The sequence below is a fragment of the Parasteatoda tepidariorum genome, chromosome 8 (genome assembly GCF_982258835.1).
Source record: "Parasteatoda tepidariorum strain Cologne lab strain chromosome 8, Ptep-v5.0, whole genome shotgun sequence".
Lineage (NCBI taxonomy): Eukaryota > Metazoa > Arthropoda > Arachnida > Araneae > Theridiidae > Parasteatoda > Parasteatoda tepidariorum.
Window position 1 is genome coordinate 107,596,803 of NC_141762.1, and position 20,402 is coordinate 107,617,204.

Consider the following 20,402-nt stretch of genomic DNA (forward strand, 5'->3'; position numbering starts at 1 on the left):
TGGTATAGCAAAAAAAGAGGTAATCGAAGTTATTGAAAAATAGGACTTCAATCATGGGCTACCGTTTTTTTGCTCATCAAAACAATAAGACCTGGCGAATGTCAAATGCGATCAATTCTTTTGGAATTACTAAAAACTGTCATTGCCAGATTCAGTATAATACTAATGTACATAGATTTTATCGTTTGAGAGAATAAAATTGCACTTAGATTTTTATTAGTTGTCAAAACCAGTTGTATGTTTAACAAAAAAAGCATTTATCAGAAGAATTAGCATAGTTTGTTGCTTAGCTGTTGGGCCGCATTCAGTTTTCCACAAACATGTTTGATGTTACGTAAATACATAGTTTAGACCGCTTTCTGTTTTCCACAAACATGTTTGATGTTACGTAAATACATAGTTTAAACCGCTTTCAAACTCATTTTATAAGGCAGTAAAAAAACATTTATAGAACTCCTAAGCGCCGCAAGTGTTTCTAAAACATACTCTCAACTGCTTTAAAAGTATTCCTTGATGTAGAAATTAACACTGAGATGTTTCTAAACGTTTTGAATGTTCCTTAAATTTATAGTTCAATTTCTTTGTTTAGGAGTTCAATACGTTAGGAGTTCAATTGTGCTACTAGTGTTGATCAATCTAGTTTAATTTTCCAACTCTTTATAATCTTTTCAGATTATAAAGAGTTCTAAATATTTAGCAATTTCAAAAACACAATTTTAATTATTTCTCAGGAAATAATCGAATTTTAACTATACCATTTCAGCTGCATCTGAAAAAAATAACGAGCAATAACATTTGCACATTGCAATGAATGCTGATATTAAATTCTATGCATTTTATGCATATTAAAGATATTCAGAGCCGTACACTAAGCTTCACGTAGGTAGCTATAAGAAGGAATTTAAACTCAATAGAAATTTTATGTGTAGGTTGCAAATGGAAATTTGTCGATATTATGTTAAAGGAAAACACTTAAAACATGCAAAATTAAAGAATTAGAAAGGTAAAAAGTGTGAATCGAAAGTTTCTAATTGCTTCAAATTTCGCAGATTTCTTTAAGTAAATTAGAAATGTGACTTTCCCTCAAAAAAATTAGACTTTATTTTGATTACTAAATTGTAATTTTTTGCAAGGACAGAAAAATCCCAGGAATTTAATTTTGAGGAAATTTTTATCAAAAGTAATTACAAAACGATAGCTCAATGACTTATTGCAATATGCATTTTGAAAGAAGAAATCTTTCAATTTGAGGATAAAACTCAACTCAAACTATGTTTTCCTGAACATTAAGGTATATACAATTTCAGAAATTAATCTCTGAAACAGATTTAAACCTGTCAACAATAAAAAAAGGCAGATGCTTGATTCGTAGCGAATAATCATTAAGATTTTTGCGTGATATTTTATGCTTTGTCACATTATGAACTGTTCAATACGCTCAAAATTTACGTATCAAATTTAAGCCTTTGATAGTTCAAATTAGTATACAGTATTGTGGTTCAGGAATCTATTTTTGTTCAACATTGAACCAACTTTTCTGAAAAGTTGTCAATTAAAAGAACGATAAATTAAAATTTCACGTATATTAAATGAAGTTACATGTAACACCAGTTATTAACTTTAATTTTATAATCTTTGGTAAAATTTTGATAGTCTTAAAAGTTGGATATAAGGTAAATGAGCAAAAGTGAATTTAGCATCAACTAAATTTATGAACTACCATATATACTTTCCATATTTCCTTTGCAATCCTAAAATTTGAGGCTAAACAAGAGCTAAGATCCATTGTGCAGTTGGTATTAGGATTAGAAATTTTATTTTTGCGCGGTGTACATGGCAACTAGTGTTTCAAATAGGTTTGTTCATAAGTTTAAAATAAAGAGTAAAAGTAAAATAGTAAATACTATTTGAAACGGCCCCCACGGAAGATTTCTGAATGTTTTAAGGAAAACCATTAAATACACATTAATACATACAAGACTAATTTATTTGTTCCTCATTTTAAATGTACATCAAAACTAAGAAAAAGTCACAAATTATAACAGAAATAAAACGCTCACAAATTCCAGCATACATTCAGTACAAGTTCTAATATACAGGACTACCAATGCTAAAAAAAATTCTATTGCCAAGCAGAGGTCAAACAAAAATTCACATTTGTAAATACTAATTTAGTTATACATGCAATTTTGAAGAAATTTAGCACTACTACATATAAATAATTTAAGAGAAACTTTACTACAGTTCACTAGTTTACAAGAACTAAAATTTAAAGTTCGTTCAAAAACTGGAATTCGGGGAACAAAAACAAAATTCTATTTAAATTTCTTTCCGCACTTTTTCTAATTAAACATATTAGATTAGCAAGAATCAATTGCAAACTTTCTATGCTCATTATAACAAAATGATTTTTATTAAGAGACTAAATTTATTAATTCAGTGAAAAGTGATATTTCGATTGTTTTCCAACTAAAATTTAAAATAAACTATCACTTAATTTATTAATTTTAGTTACTAATTTCATTTTATAAAATTTTCGAGGTTTTAATTATCAATGTTAAACTTTGAAGCCTCGTAATTTTGAATCATACCCAAAAGACAAACGTTTCTCAAACTCTGAAAGAGTCTTAGGTGATAACAAAAGTTCGGTCAGTTTTCCAGAGTTAAGTCTTAACGTCACATTTAGCAAGGATTCAGCATTTTTAAAAAAACTAGAGTATGAAATGGATAATTGAAACAAAATAAAGTACTGAAAGAAAAAGACTTCGTACTGGAAACAATTATTAATTGCATTTGCTATTATAAGCAATTTCATAAGCATTTAATGAAATTATAAAATAAACTTGCAAATTTAAGTGTTCCTCCAGACAGTGATTTACTTTTTATTGAATTTTTGGTTCAACAAAACATTTATAGGTCGCACATTAATAAGCATACATTAACAAACAAAAAAAACAAGATGTTGAAAATACAAATTAAACATTGACTGAGAGTTATAATTTGAGTTGGAAACTTGTTTACTTTGGATTATACAACTTAATTCCTTATCTCTATTGAATATCCACATTTTTGTTCTATGATCTTTCTCTATAGCAGGAAAGAACATTAATGGAAATTTATAAATTTCAGGCTGTTTAAAAAAAAGGTAAGTTTGAAAAGTTGTAATTACGCTGAATCCGTGAGATCAAATTCATGCCTTTTCTTATAAAAGCAGCATTTTAAAGAAAATCTGTAGAAACATTACTAATACCCTATAATCTGTTACACGTTCAATATGTAAAGTGCCTCAGTTGAATTAAAACAACATATGTAAAATCAATGATCTGAATCTGATAAATTTACTTCATATTTTGTTTTTTAAAAATTCCTTTCTTATTTAAAAGAAGTAAATTACATTACATTAAAAGGATCATTCAAGATTTTTTTTAAATGTGAGATTTAGAATACATTTTATTCTTATTTTATGCCACAGTTGAGATAAAACTTTCCCGCAATTCTAGCTTTTAAGGCTCAGTTTTAATAAAAGTTAATTGGAAGCTCGTATTTAAAGTGACAGTTTGATTTGAAAGTTTTGTTTCGAGAAACACCATTAAATAAACATCAATACTTACAAGACTAATTTATTGTTTCCTCATTTTAAAAATGCACATCAAAACTGAGAAAAATTGGCACAAATTATAACATCGAAATAAACCGCTCACAAATACCATCATACATACAGTACAAATTCAAATATACAGGACTACCAATGAAAAAAAAATTTCTATTGCCAAACAGAGTTCAAATGAAAATTCACATGTAAGTGCTAAATTTAGTTATACTTGCAATTTTGATGAAATTTAGCACTACTACATATAAATGATGATTTAAAAGAAATTTTACAGTTTACAAGAACTAAAATTTAAAGTTCGTTCAAAAACCAGAATTAGGGGAACTACATTAGGGGATTTCCTACTTTTTCGAATTAAACATTAATAAAAATAAATTGCAAGCTTTCCATGCATTAAAACAAAGTGATTTTTATTGACTAAATTTATTAATTTAATTCAGTGAAAAGTGATATTTCGATTGTTTCCCAACTGAAATTTAAAATAAACTATCACTTCTTAATTTATTAATTTCAGTTAGTAATTTCATTTTATAAAATTTTCGGGGTTTTAATTATCAATGTTAAACTTTGTAGCTTCGTTATTTGAAATCATACCCAATAGACAAACGTTTATCAAGCACTGAAATAGTCTTGGGTGACAACTAACCGAACTTTAGTTTTAACGTTATATTAAAGTTACCCGCATTCGCAAATGGACAAAAAAAAAAAAAAAAAAAAAAAAATCAACGAAAATCTCCAATAGGTAGCCTGATAAGGGGATTCAAGCTCATGATCCCTTTTATCACTGAGGATATTTTACAGTGGAACTGGAGTATGGGAGAGCCGCAAGCCTAATTCAAATCGACCAGGTCACCATCATCGCTGGGATTTGAATTAGAGTCACCTAAGAGGCAAGCGCTCTATCCCTTGAACATTAGTTTTCATACTTCTACGAAGCATGAAAACTAACACAGCACGAAGCCGAATTGTGCAAAAACAGAAATTTGAGTAAGTGAATCGTGAAGCTCCGAAAGTGTGAAACACAAGGCAAAAGCGGTAGCGGCCGTCTACCATTTTCACTTCATGCATCCCATTTTCACAGTCTCTATAATAAGAAATCCAGATTCCAATCCTACGTTAAATATTCCCTGCAAATCAAATTTTATTTTGCTTCTGAATTAAGTTAGTGTTAGGTTTCTGTTAAGATACGTTATAGAGTTACATGTTAGTAATTTATTCAGAGCAAAATAAGATTTGAATCTCTTCTGAAGAATTCAGAAGCCACTTTATAAGAATTTTAATTTTTATAAAGACTTCCTCCTATTAAATACTTTTACCTGAAACGTAAGGGACGCAAAAACTAAACTTTACGCGGATACACTAAATATGTTTAGAAACGTAGAAAATCCAACTAAACATTAAGGGGTCTTGTTCAAATATTTAAGTAAAACGAAATTTTATTTAATCTTTCTCCGTCTTCTCAAACTTTCCCTTATTTGCCAATATTTTCTTTCGCCACCAAAAGATTTAAAGTTAGTAAATAAAGAAATTTTTTAATTTTTGTTTAACTTAAAACAATTTATCCACTTGCAAAAGAACGGCCGCCTACCACTTCATGCATCACATTCTCCCAGTCACTTCTGATCATCACTTGCAAGTTCTTGTTTAATATTGTCCTATGTTGCATTAATTCAGCAATTCTCATTTCGGTATGAAATTCACTAAATTTAGGCTTTCTTTCAACGGAAGAAAAGTGGCCTTCAGTTATAAAAATTTAGGATCTGATAACAGTTTGGCTAACCATTGGAGTTTTTCGCCGTTTCCTTTCTATCTACTGCAAATGCTGCTCACTAAGAATGGGAATTTTCACCTTTAGTTCAAACTAAAATAATAAGTTCGTAAAATATTTCTAAGATTGAGTTCTGAGCGGCTTTGTATTAACTTGTTCAGATTCAACTTATGTACCGCTATTAGATTTTCTGTAACAGAAACGAGATTGAACAGGGATTAAATAAGTCAAAAAGTGACCCTGAGGGATTAAATAAGTGACCCTGAAATTACCGTTATTTTATAGAAATTACGGAGAACCAGCTTTCAGGACGGGAAAATTGAAATGTATGGTCGTTTAAGAAATACGAAATGGCTATTTCGACTAAAAGTCAAAAATTCAACTCTCCATAATTAATCGCATTAACAGTTTTTATCTCTTACTGAAACATCTTGTTAAACTAAAATAAAAATTGACCTTACTATTTTAGAGACAATATCTGGAATATAAATAAAGTTTATAAAAATAAAGATTAAATTTCATGAACGATTGTAAAGTCGAAAGAAGTTTAAAATAGTCCCTTTAAATTTTAGTTCTTTAATTTATCATTTAGCAAGGATTCAACATTTTTAAAAAGGGATAATTGAAACAAAATTAAGTTCATGCTACTGAAAGAAAGACACTTCGTACTTGAAGCAATTTAATACCATTTGCTATAAACATTTTCCTCAACATTTAATGAAATTATAAAATACATTTTTATACAAAATTAGTCTTCCTCCAGACAGTAATATACTTTATACATTTTCTACTGACTTTTTAGTTCAACACAACATTTATTGGTCCACATTAATAAGCATACATTAACAAAAACAAGCAAGATGTTAAAAATACAAATAGAACATTCACTGAAAGTTATAAATTGAGTTTGAAACTTATTTACTTTGTATTATACAATTTAATTCCCTATCTATTGACAATCCACATTTTTCTTCTATAGCAGAAAAGAACTTAAAAATTACAGAATGTTTAAAATAAAGCAAATTTTGATAAATACGAATTAAATACGTTAAATACGTACAGTATTTTAAAGAATCTGTAGAAGCACTACTAATACCCTCTACCTGTTGGAGATTTGAAACAACATCTGTAAAACCAATGACTAAATCTAATAAATTGAACTTCATAAATTTGTTTCTTTCAAAAAAAATTCCCTTCTTATTTAATGCAAACTATAATTACATTAAAACATCAAAAAGCCCATCGAAATTAAAATTTGAGATTAGATTTTAAATGTGAGATTTAGTTAACTTCTCCTATTAAATGCCACAAACTGAACGAAATTTTTACCGTAATTTCTGCTTTTTCAAGGCTCTGTCTTAGTACAAGTTAATTGAAAGTTCGTATTTAAAATAACAGTTTATACTTTGACAGTAAAGCTTCTGTTCTTCGGAAAATAGTCAGCACACTTCCCACACCAGTTTCTGAAAATTAAAACACTGCTTTTCATGCAAAATCAGTGCATGCTCATGTTTGATTTCAAATAAAATTTGATTCCACTTAATAAAATTTTTATAGCAGTACCCAAACACTTATACTGAGCAACCTTTTCTTAAGATACCAGTCACTTTAGCAGAAACTTCAAATTTGAATTATGAAGAAATTAAAAAACTAATTTAAATTTCGCTCTCAGAAATATCTAAAGGAGAATCCTATATAAATATTGTTCTGTGAAACTGGCGTTCGTTCTTTAAGAAAGGCTTATTCCGGATTTTTAGAAATCCTGAAATTCTACCTATACCTTTCTGGAGATAAAAATTTTATATATTTACTAATCTTTGTGAAGTCAATATGATTACTGGTTTTTAGGAGAAAAAGTCATAAGTAATTTTAGAATTAAACTGAAGTTATGGACTCTTTAAATTTAAATTATGAAAAACAGGCATTTAAAATTAAGTTCGGTGAAGGGGAAGCAAATTTCTGATCAAAGACACTGTCTTAACTACTTTACCTTTTTTTTAGCAAATTTTGCTTTCTTTAAATTGTGAGCTTAAGATCATGCTTATAAAGTTTTAAACATGAAATTCTGAGACTATTTTACTACTACAGAGTTTATTCAAAAATTTTAGACTCATCGATATTATTTAACTCTATATTATGGTTTTAAGTGTTTCATTATTCCTAATCTTTTGAGCAACGACGTAGAAATGTTTCATTATATACAACATTTCTTTGTTGAAAATAAATAAAAGACCTAAAGAAATTTGAACTTTAAAGAAACAATTTAAGAATAACATATCTACTACGACCACAGTGACTAGAATTCCACTTTTTATTTTTTGCAACAAAAAAGCAATCTGAACATATTGAGGAAAATAAGAAATTCAAGTAAATGCTGTTTCAAGGTATGAAGTTAATCTACCAGTAAACTACATTAGATAATTCAGTACCTTTAAATAAAAATCTAAAATTACAGAATAATTTAACATTCTTACAAATTATAACTGGTTCAAAATTTGAGATTATCCAACACCATTTATAAAGGCTAGTGATCTAATTTTGACCTAAGCATTTTTAAATAATCAATATTTTAGTCATTTCTAAAAATATTTACTTTAAACTAGATATTGTAACTATATAGTTTGGAAAGGAACAGATAATCTGTTATTCATAATCTTCAGAATTATGAAATTTCAGCAATTTTTATAATTCATTTTCTTTATAATAAGAAATCCGGATTCTAATCCTATGTTAAATATTCCACGCAAATCAAATCTTATTTTGCTTCTGAAATAAGTTAGTGTTAGCTTTCTGTTAAGGTAAGTTATATAGAGTTATTTGTTAGTAATTTACTCAGAGCGAAATAAGATTTGAATCTCTTCTGAAGAATTCAGAAGCCACTTTATAAGAATTTTAATTTTAATTAAGATTTCCCCCTATTAAATACTTTTATCTGAAACGTAAGGGACGTAAAAATTAAACTTTACGTAGATAAACTGAATATGTTTAGAAACTTAAAAAAATCCAACCAAACATGTAAAGATTTTTAAATAAAACGCAATTTTATTTCATCTTTTTCAGTCTTCACTTCATACTTTCCCTTATTAGCCAATATTTTCTTTCGCCTCCAAAAGATTTAAAGCTAAACAAAAATATTAAAATTTTCTTTATTTACTAACTTCAAACAATTATCCACTTGCAAAGCTTTTCAGGTTCTATTAAATCTTTGAAAACTCTAAAATGAGAGCAAATAAATTTTTAATATGCGTGGAGGTGGAAAAAAAAGCAAAAACTCCAAGTCACTGTGGTGCTTAGAATAAGGGTAAATCATGGTAATTCTTTAAACTTTTTTTAGACAGAAAAAATCGAATTGTGATTTAAAAATGATCTAGAATATTCTTAAACACGCTTAATTAGCCCATTCCGAAGCTATGAATTTAGATTGAAAACTTTAGTGGTGCAGAACACTAGAAAAATCGTCGTTAAACATTACATTGAAAGTAAAGATACTGTAGCTCTTGGTTATTTAATCAGTGGTTGCAAAAAATCCGTGCGTTTAGTTTTACATTTCTAGTGTTTTGTTAAGTATGTCGAATTAGTAATCGTTTTTATTAAGCTTCTTCCGATATTTACTTGCGTCCCATATCTATTTTCTGAAACTGATTACAAGCAAAACATTTTGCTATATCTTAATAAAAAAGTAAACTAGTTACTAAATAAATATGTTAGATTATTGGAATTACATAAATACTTGATAAATTTCTCATTGAGAACTTTTTGTATTTTATAAAGTGTATTTAAGATCTTTTAATGATGAATAACCTTTTTAGATCTAGAAGTGAGTCTTATTGAGCAGTGAGTCGCCAAAGTCACCGGTGTTTTGTGCTGTATTTTATAACTATAAATTATTAAAAAGCTGAATACGTTTGTCACTTGTTTTGGCCTAAATACAAAATGAAAAAGTGCAAATTGGTTTAATGAAAATTCTGTGTCGAAGGGTTAAAAAAGGAGGGGTCTGTTAAAACTAAAATTACTTCGGCGAATCTAAGAAATTTACTACTGCCAACTATTTGAGAAGTCGCAGAAACAAGGAAAACATATGAAGATAATGTTTGAAATTTCCAAATTACAGCAGATTTCTAATCTAAATGTTAGAATGTTTCTGCTCTGTTTAAATTATAAATATCTAAATGTTTTGGATCATTTAGTTTAGTCTGACTGATGGTCATTTTTAATATTGAAAATATTACATAGCCATTGTGTAGTTTTATAAATGTTAATACTTTATATTCTATTGCCGATTATACTATATATGACTAAAATTGGTTTCTAGCCCTTGGAAAATTTGAATTTTGCTACCCCTTACGGTAAACATATTTATATTTATTTCTCTATCATTTTATCGTTTAATAGAAAGTTTATCTAGTTTTTCAATTCAATATTATTCTGCTTTTACAATTTCAGTTTTACCCCTTTGGCTTTTTTCCCCCCATTACTTATAATCATTATATTTTACTATTGAAACACAATTTTTAAACTTACTACTCTAATATAGTAAATTTCAGTTTAATGCAGCAATTTATTAATCTGTATCCACATTTAAAATAAAAAGAAACAATGCCATATTGAGTTGTAATTTTGGATTTAAGTTAGAGAACCAGTAAATCTAAATTCACTTTTCATAAAAATTTAATTTTTAGAAATTATTTTTACCCAACCTGCATCTTTAAATGCAAAAACATATTAAGATTTTTATCTTTCCCGTTTCAAGCTTTGAAAACATTTAGATTTGTATTTTTAAAGAAATTAAAATGTAAGATTTGCAAGTTTTTTAAACTTTTATTTAAACTTATAAATTACTTTGCTTATTCAACTGTTTATGAAGACTGAATGGTTTTAACGTTGAAATTAACATAGATTACAGTTTCAATGCGCCAATTCATATTACTATTCCTTCCAGCATTTATCGTAGAATTAACTAAGTAAAGACTTAAACCACTAATATAAGAAACAAATAGAAGTCCAACTTATGATTTTCAGTCAAACTATTTGCAAATTAAAGATTTCATTACTAAAAAGCATTTAAAATTTCTTTTAAAAAAAGCATATTTAAAGTTTCAAATAGTTAATTTTTTTTTAAACAGATTTTAACATTAGAATAGATACGGCTTAATTTACAAGATTAAGAATGCATAGGTTTAACAAATTCTTTAACAGTCAGTTATTTGACTTCCTTTTCATTTCTTAACTAGTTCTGTACTGATAAAAAGGCATACTGATATGTACATCAAAACAGGAAACAATTAGTTCGAGTTACACATTTGCCTCCGTACTTTATACCAAACTTTATGCTGTACAAAAAACATCAACTGAAATAGTATATTTTGAATAAGTATTTTGAAACAGTTGTCAATTCCCTAAAACAAAGTTTTGTAAAAAATTTATAAGTGCAGCTGCGAAATAATTTTTAAGTTCGAAGAAAAATATAGACTAACTTATTGTAGGGTGTGGCAAAACTTTATTGCAAGTAGACTTCCATGAACTATTGCTCTGTTGTCGTTGCTCTGTCTATTGACGGGAATTTAGATGTACACAGACTTCTGTTGATTCTGATAGAAGAACTAATGACTGCACTCTTGACGAAAATGGTAGTGAAGCTCCTGCTGTAAGAAAAAGACATTCATTAGTCACGAAGAAAAACTTAATCCATGCATAGTTTAAAAATCTTGATTTGTAAAACTTTCTTAAAATGTATCACCATTCCATCGATTTAGTTTAAATTTTGTATTTTAAAGTTTGAGTTTAAAATAAAAAAAAATTTGTTTTTGTACCGAATTTTTCAACCACTAACATATTCAAAGCTATTCGTTATATACAGGGATCGATCAAGACAAATTCTGGCCCAAGGTCCACAACATTTTCAGGGACCCTAACAAAATATTTTGAAATTAAATTTCTGGAGAGTAGTTCTAACTATAAAAAGAATCCATTGAACTGAAGTGCACGATTCAAGAGAAACACTCTAAAAAATTTTGAAAGTGGGTAATTGAAGATTATTTTCGAAGATAAAGTTTAAACAAGTAATTAAAGCAAAATATAAAACAAAACAATGTTGTAGGAAAATAAAAATAGTTTGGTGACCACCAGCAATTGAAATCAGTGATTTTTGTTAAAGTCACCGATTAGCTGAATTATATTAAAGAGTGCAGCCTTCCATCTACAGCTTTACATATTTAAGTTCTTGTTGACACTAATCATTTATAAGAGAAATTTCGAATATGCATTCTCGTTACACTTGCTTAAGCCATTGGAGTAAAGATTGCACCAATTAAAATTCAGCTGCACTTTCGAAATTGATTAGTGCCATCTTTGCACCAGTTTGGTTTATCACACTATAAAGAAAATTTGAAAATGCATTTTTTGAGATAAACTGCTTCTTTCAGTATTTTTTAAATAAAATATTGTGGATTTCTTACTAATTTTTGAGGCCAGTGTAAGCCCGTGCCTAATGGGCCTAGGCGATAATCAGACCCTGGTTATGCAAGATTATCTTTTGATACACTAGTTTTCAAAACTATTCTGCACAAAAAGTTTTCAGTTAACTTTACCTATGGTAATGTACCGAAAAGAAAACAAAGCATTAAAAAGATTCTTGAGATTGAGTACCACCCAAATTTCGATTACAAATCTATAAAAAAGGTATATTCTAAGAGCATAAATTTGTTTAAATTCGCTACCTGATTGTTTAATTATCATATTCATAATTGATTCTTACGAAGATTGTACAAAGTATAATAAGCACATGTGCAATTATAAGTATACAGCTTTTATAAGCACATTATAATTTAATAAGCACATGGTTTTTATTGAATAGTTAAAAAGACACCTTTTTTTAATTTTTACTTGTTTGCTTTAAGTTTAATTTTTCGAGTGAAAACCTCATTTCTAAAGAAACCTGTTCGTTCTATAAAAACCGAAAAAACCAGTGCTAGATCCAAGAAACAACTTAGTTTAAAAAACTCAAAGAATAGCCACGTCGAGTATTACATTCTTGCAGTATTTTTGAAATATGTCTTATTAAGCCACTCCTTTAAGCGTACAAATGTTGTGCATGAAGGCTATAATTTTATTTAAATCTGACGATTTTATTTTCTTTCTACTCAATTTTTAACGATATTTTGAATAAAATTTATCACAATTTGCTTTTATGACAGAGTTTTTGATAAATTCAGGATTCAATGCAAGACGACAACATTAAAGCAATATAAGTTGAACTCAAAAATACAATTGTGAAACAAAATGGCGGCTGAAATATGGCGAGCAAAAGTACAAAATACAGTACGTTTAAATAATTAATATAGCAATGAAATTAAAATAATTTTCGTAATTTTTTATTATAAATGAAAAGCAAATTATATTTCCGAAGTAATGTTACAAAATAACTCTAATTAGAAAATAACGCAAAACCCTGAAAAAAACATAACTTTTGTTTTTCGGTATATTTAGTCCACCTTTGCAATACGGGCAAAATGGGGCAAGTTTTTTCGAAAGAAACATCAAAGAAGAAAACAAAAAAAAAAGTTTAGCCAATTACCTCGTGGAACTTTTTGGAACTAATTTTCGAAAGTCATTCAAACATTGTAAAATGTCAAATGATAAGATATAAACTTTAAGTTTGTCAAGAGTATTAACTTATCCAACAAATTGAAAATTTTTGTTATAATTTAACACTAATTACTCTGATAAAAATTTAATAGTAAGGTAATATTCCTGTATATGTTTCTGAAATAAAAATCTTAAAGTTACATTTAAAACAATTTTTGTTAACATATTTTTCATTAAATTGTACTCTCGTCGGTCCAAAAAGTAAATTATAATCTTTGGAAAGATAATGAATACTTAATTTGGGCTACATTAAAACTGCCTACACATATTCTGGTTGAAAATTAATTTTTTTCTTTTGGCCAAAGATCATAATCTTCTGTCCCACAGAGCAACTTAGAGCTTTATCGTCTATTGTCTTTTATCATCGTCTTTTCTAAATTAGAATTTTATTGTAATATTCAGACATTTTAAAGTTGCCTGTTAGTAAAACGGCCTCAGTGAGAAAAATAAATGAAAACAACAATTCAGTAAATTATTTAAATTATCATTTAAACAAAAATGCGAAAAGTTTTTTGAAAATGATTAATTGAATATATCACTTACCGGAAAAGGATGCTGTTGAAATATGCATTCGCACTGGCAAATTTTAAATTACATCTGCGATCTGGAAGATGCAATGGAATATTCGATTTAGGATAAATTGTCCGATTTCTTTTCATTTTTGAAACTATATAAAGTTCGATCAAAACCACTAATCTAAAACATCCGTACACCGTATACATTGAATATAAAGAAAAAACGTCAAAATTATCGTATATAACTACAACCACTTACTAGAAAAAATAACAATTTCGATGTAAAAATTCAAGACAGTCACAACCTGGTCGCAAAATCTTAGGACAGAGGAACAAACTCTCGATTTCGGACATATATATACTCCATAAAAATGCCGATAACGATTATTTTATACAAAAATTTAATTTTGAAAAGGGGCCTCCCTAGCCGAGTGATATCACCCGCAATAGGCTGTGCGAATCGTGAAGATTTCAGGTTCGTAACCCTGAATGTATTCTTCGCGATGTGCTTCAAGCATCACTGGCTACGGTCAGCGTGCGGGTGGGTGACCACTTGGATCCTTGATATTGGTCCTCGTTAAACTGTTCTTCCGTAAAGTGCTCGACGTCGCGTGCAGGTCATCGGGCTACCGAAACGTGGGTACCATCCCCTCTGCAGAGTATCAAAATTGTGATGGCATGTCCTCGGATCATCCTCAGGGATGCTTCCCAGACCGTCGCCAATTGCCCATTGTGCAGCTCTAGTGCGACGCAATTGAACTACAACATCGAGATGTCCTTCACTAAGCTGTTCTACCTGTCCTTCTTCTTGATAAAGGTTTATAAGCCTAAATTGAGCACACAAGTCTTCAAATGTTTGCAAGTTCAATAAAGCAACGTCCCGCAGTGGACTGATCGTTAAGACACGGTTCCCAGCAGATCACCGAAGTCAAGCATCACTGGCTACGGTCAGTGTGCGGGTGGGTGACCACTTGGATCAGTCTGCGTAGGGACCGAGGGTGTGCGGTATTGGTCCTCGTTAAACTGTGCTACCGTAAAGGGCTCGACTTCGCGCGCAGGTCGTCGGGCTACCGAAGCGGGGGTGCCATGCCTTCCGCGGAGGATCAAAATTGTGATGGCATGTCTTCGGATCATCCTCCGGGATGTTTCCCAGATGGTCACCAATAGCCCATTGTGCTGCTCTAGTGCGACGTAAATTAACAACAACCAACAACAACAATCAATAAAGCAACACCGAAATAGCCGTGAGTTCTAGAAGGTTAGTGAAGGAAATTGCAGCAAGCAGTATTGTTTTATTCATTGTTCTGCAGCAGAAGTTTTGATAATTACAAATGTTCTGCGAGTTTCGTTAAAAATAATCAAACAACTCTCATTTCTTAAATCGTCGCCAATAGCCCATTGTGCAGCTCTAGTGTGACGCAAATTAACAACAACAACAACAACAACATTTCTTAAATAATGATAATTCTTTGAGGAACATTTCGTTTCATTTTGCAAACAAAAATTACAAAAACAGTTAATACCTAATTACTGAATTAATTTAATTTATTTATAGTTACACTTTTAAGTAACATAAAGTATATATATAACGTTTTTATATATTGTAGTAGTAGTTCATTAACATCGCACTAGAGCTGCACAATGGGCTACTGCCGACGATCTGGGAAACATCCCTGAGAATGATACGAAGACATGCCATCACAATTTCGATCCTTTGCCGAGGAGATGGCACCCCCGCTTCGGTAGCCCGACGACTTGCAAACGAAGGCGAGCACTTTACGGTAGAACAGCCATACCGCACACCCTCGGGCCCTACTCAGCGTGATGCAAGTGGTCACCCACCCGCACACTGACTGCAGCCAGTGATGCTTGACTTCGGTGATCGTCTGGGAACCGTGTCTTAACGATCAGTCCACTGCGGGACTTTTTTATAATGCATTTTGTTACCTTTGATACGTAAATATTTAAATGAAAGTGTACAGAGCAAAGCATAGCTAAAGAAGAATAAACTGTGCACAAACTTACATATTTGTATGGCTGATTCAAAAAATAAGTTTCAAACATTTGGCTTTTTGAAAGTCAATTCATTAGGGGCTTGTGTTACCAATATAAAGAACGGCTTATATAAGCTTGTCAAGTTGAAGCGCAGTGTAGAAAACATCGCAAGGATACATCCATATTTGATGTGGGGATTCGAACTTCTAAAACATTCTAAATGACATTTTCTTTTCAGCTGTCAAATCTTCAAAAAAAAAAAAGAAAAATAAATAAAATTTTGTTGCTAATCTCGGAATCGTCTAGCAGCGCTAGATGACTCCCATGAATCCGAACACTTCCAAAAACTCCATAAAAGGACTGGAGTCTCGCACGACTTCATCTTTACCGAACCCCAAATAAGTCAAGTCCCGCAGTGGACTGATCGTTAAGACACGGTTCCCAGCAGATTAACGAAGTCAAGCATCACTGGCACCAGTCTGTGCGCGTGGGTGACCACTTGCATCAGTCTGCGTAGGGACCGAGGGTGTGCTTTATGGGTCCTCGTTAAACAGCGCTACCGTAAAGTGCTCGACCTCGCGCGCAGGTCGTCGGGCTACCGAAGCGGGGGTGCCATCCCCTCCGCAGAGGATCAAAATTGTGATAGCATGTCTTCGCATCATTCTCCGGGATGTTTCCCAGACCATCGCCAATAGCTCATTGTGCAGCTCTAGTGCGACGTAAATGAACTACAACAACATCTAAAATACTAATTATGTTACCACGTAAAGTGCAATATTGCAAAATATCATGAGATATAAAATAATAAATGTGATGCCACGATAGGCATTACATTAATATTTCATATTTCCTAGCTTTTAAAATTTCTTTAATTTCTTAAACTTATTTTCTTTAAATCCTTCTTATCCGAATTTTAATTAAATTAAATCAATTAGTTAATTTTTATAAAAATTTATGAAAAGCAAACATAAAATATTTTATTCTTTTCTTACCGATGAATATAACTGCTAACTTTTTACTTCAATACTAATGTAGACTCATTAATTTTCTGTCGCGCCTAATCGAAAACAAAAATCTATTTATAACTCTCTATTATTACCACAAATATGTTACATGGTTATACTAATTCTCACAGTCTTGTAAGCGATTCGCGATCGTAAAGTATTTTCAAATCTAATACTGACCGTAGGCTTTATTTTTGGTTATGTTATCTCTCGATAAATCACCAACCTTGGATCTCCTCCATACTCCTAACTGTTCGTTAGGAACAATTCAACCACTTTTTTAATTTGGATTCTGATTAGACTGGTCAATACCCCATTGCCTGTCCTTATTAATATTATTATCCGAAATTTATTTAACTTAGAAAGTCTTATGGATAAAATTATAATTTGTATCTCCAGCTCTACAAATACTACTAAATAGGAGCTTTATTATAATTTATGATCCAGTTTTCATCTACAACTGTCATTTTTCATTATGCTGTTATTCATAACAATCTCCTATTAGTCCATTACAACAAACCAGGGCCGGGATAGCCCGGTCGGTAGGGCGCTGGGCCCATGTCCGAGAGTTCGAACCCCCCCTACCGAAGAAGTGACAGAGTGTAGTAAAGTGACTGATGCACGTTAAATCTGTCGAGTCGCAAAAGTCCTCCATGTTCCTATGACAAATCAATACCTCTGGGGGGGTACTGGATTGGAGATCGATCGTTCTCTGATTCAGGTCAAAATTACGATCTGTGAATGAATGAATGGATGTATGAGTAGGTCCGCCCTATAAAACGGGTGTGACGTTTGGTGTGACAGAAGTCGAATTCTCGGCCATAGATGGCGCCACTGAAAAAATATAGAAACACACACTCTGCCTTAAATTTGCTCAGTTTCACCAAGCAGGCAGGCTTGTCCGTGTGGCAAGTGGCATTAGAAACAACAACAGCACAACAAACCAACTCCAACCACACCTAATTTCCGTCATTATAATAAATAAGATATAAAGGCATAAATAAAATAAGTTCATTGTTCTGGGAATCAGAATGTTAATTTAGTTCTTCGATAGATAATAATTCTGCCGTAAATATAATACTTCAAACTTTGACACTTCATCGGCTAGACCAAACTAACAGTGGAACACACCCTTCAACCACAACGGAGCGGGGAGGGGGGAAGGCGCACGATCCATAAAAAATGAATTTCATATATAGGGGTGCGCACGCATCCCACAGCCTACGGTAGCTCTTGAACATTATTTTTAAAAAAATTAGGAATTTTAAATTGCGCACGAGTCTTTGAACGCGCCAAGTCTAAATCAATGTAGTTTTTTGATCGCTCTTTTTTTATGTTTACGACTACGAATTTTCATAGTTTTTAAAATCCCGACAATTCTAACAAGACAGAATTATGATGCGTAAATTTCGAATTTTGGAAATTACTTTTAAAGCCTCTTTATTTGAGCCCATTTCAAAGTTAATCCAAGTTATTTTCGATCGCGTTTTATCGGAAGAAAATTTTTCAAGAGCTAAGTCCCCCCCCCCCCCGAATCGGATTTCCAAATGTTTCTTGTCCGATCTCTTTAATATGTACAATATTAGAACTACAGATGTTTTTAATATGCATTAAATCGCGACTATAAACGTGCACTTTATTTGTGCCATCACTTTCATCGATAATGTAGATAAGGACAAAATAAAATATTTGTTAAAAATACTTTATAGATAATTCAAAACATGTGTATATATTTTTCGAAATTTTGACACCTTTCCTTTGATTTGGTATTAGGATCAAACTTGTCATTTGAACCCAAAAATTATCAAAAATTACTAAAGTGACCACCAAATGATCCCCTTATAACCAGCTATTAATAATAATTTGAATGCAATGGAGATGAATGCCTATAAGCGAAGTAGACAATACTACTATAAGTTATTTGTCATCTAATCTGCAACAACAGAAGTCACACTGATGTCACTTCAAAGTTGAATTATGCATAAAACTGAGACATTGCAAATTTTTTACGTAGTAAATAAAGGGTTTTGAGTTGATAGTACTATTTAGTATTATTATTTTCCCAATAATCACGAAGTCAAAATTATTTGATGGCACGTCTATGACCTCATTAAAGAAATTTTTAGAAAAAATGGCACGTTGTTACATAAAGGTTCGCCACCCCTGTTCTAGTGTATTCACATGATAATTTCGAAATGTATATACTATGTTCACAATGTTAATATCTTATAACTTTAAATTAATTTTGCACTAAATTTTTTTTTTCAATTTAAGTGTTTATTATTCAATTTATGTGTACTTAAATATGGCTCCTCCAACTGATCCTAGTGTGACTGTAGATCCGCACATTTCTCACGTTGCGGTAAAACCACCGCCATTCTGGAAACGAAACCCGTCTCTTTGGTTCATTCGTTTAGAGGCGCAATTTTCATTAGCACAGATTTCCGCTGATGAAACTAAATTTAATCATGTCGTGGCTGCTATTGATTCAGATATTTTGAGTTCTGTTAGTGGTATTATATAAAAACCACCGCTTACTAATAAATACGAAGAATTAAAAACACGTCTGATTGAATTGCATTCCGAAAGTGAATCTTCTCGTATTCGAACATTACTTCAAGGCCTCGATCAACGCCCATCACAATTGCTTATTCGGATGCGTACGCTTGGTGGAGATTCAGTCTGTCACTCTGCTAAAATCCCTTTGGTTAGGACGATTACCAAATAGCACTCAATCCATCTTAGCTGCACTCAACGAAAATTCAAATCAACTCGCATCCATTGCGGATAAAAATTCACGATTTAACTCCTCATTCCTCGATTAACGTAGCTCAAGTAAAGGCGGCAGCCCTGAATACTGTTCTTCAAGCCCCGCCACGGTTCCCAGCAGAACACCGAAGTCAAGCATCACTGGCTACGGTCAGTGTGCGGGTGGGTGACCACTTGGATCAGTCTGCGTAGGGACCGAGGGTGTGCGGTATGGGTCCTCGTTAAACTGTGCCAGCGTAAAGTGCTCGACTTCGCTCGCAGGTCGTTGGGCTACCGAAGCGGGGGTGCCACCCCCTCCGCAGAGGATCAAAATTGTGATGGCATGTCTTCGGATCATCCTCCGGGATGTTTCCCAGACCGTCGCCAATAGCCCATTGTGCAGCTCTAGTGCTACGTAAATTAACAACAACAACATCAAACCCAGATTGACCAATAATCGAAACAAGTTGAACAATTAACTTCGATTATACAACAACGACCAACTCGAAGTGATAATACTTATAATAGATATCCCAGATATCGAAGCAATTCACGTAATCGTTTTCGAAAGTATAAAGATCCAGCTAATGGTATGTGTTTCTACCATACTAACTTTGGTGATAAAGTCACTAAAGGCAACTTACCGTGTTCTTTTCGCCAGTCGGAAAACATTTAAGGCGATCTCATTCCGGTCAAAATGATGACCGCCATATTAATCGGGTATTATTGACCGAGTCGAAACTTTCTTTTTTAATTTATACCGGTGCGGATATATCAGTCCTTCCTAATACTTATGCTCCAAACCTTAAATTACAGGAAGATTTAACTCTCTTTGCGGCCAATGGTACAAAAATTGCAACTTATGGGACAAAACGAATTGCACTTGATTTGAATCTACGCCGCCAATTCATTTGGTCATTTGTTGTTGCTGATGTAAAGCAACCAATAATCGGAGTAGATTTTCTTAAACACTTTAACTTACTGGTTGATGCCAAAAATCATCGAGTTATCGATGCTAACACTAAACTTACTTCAAATGGTCGTATCCCAAAGCAAAATTCTTACGATTCAAGCATCACAATTTTGATTGGCAATAGCGTATTTGATAAAATCCTTAG

The 20,402-nt window shown here is 31.6% G+C and overlaps 1 long non-coding RNA gene across 1 annotated transcript; it reads right to left on the minus strand.

Annotated features, from left to right (window-relative positions):
• Window positions 1-3,348: 3,348 nt before the first annotated feature.
• On the minus strand, window positions 3,349-14,119 carry LOC147806659 (uncharacterized). The gene is made up of 2 exons (XR_015428472.1): window positions 13,566-14,119; window positions 3,349-11,020 (listed from the first exon to the last, which is right to left on the minus strand). It is a non-coding gene; the product is annotated as an uncharacterized LOC147806659 (long non-coding RNA).
• Between the last annotated feature and the right edge of the window lie 6,283 nt (window positions 14,120-20,402).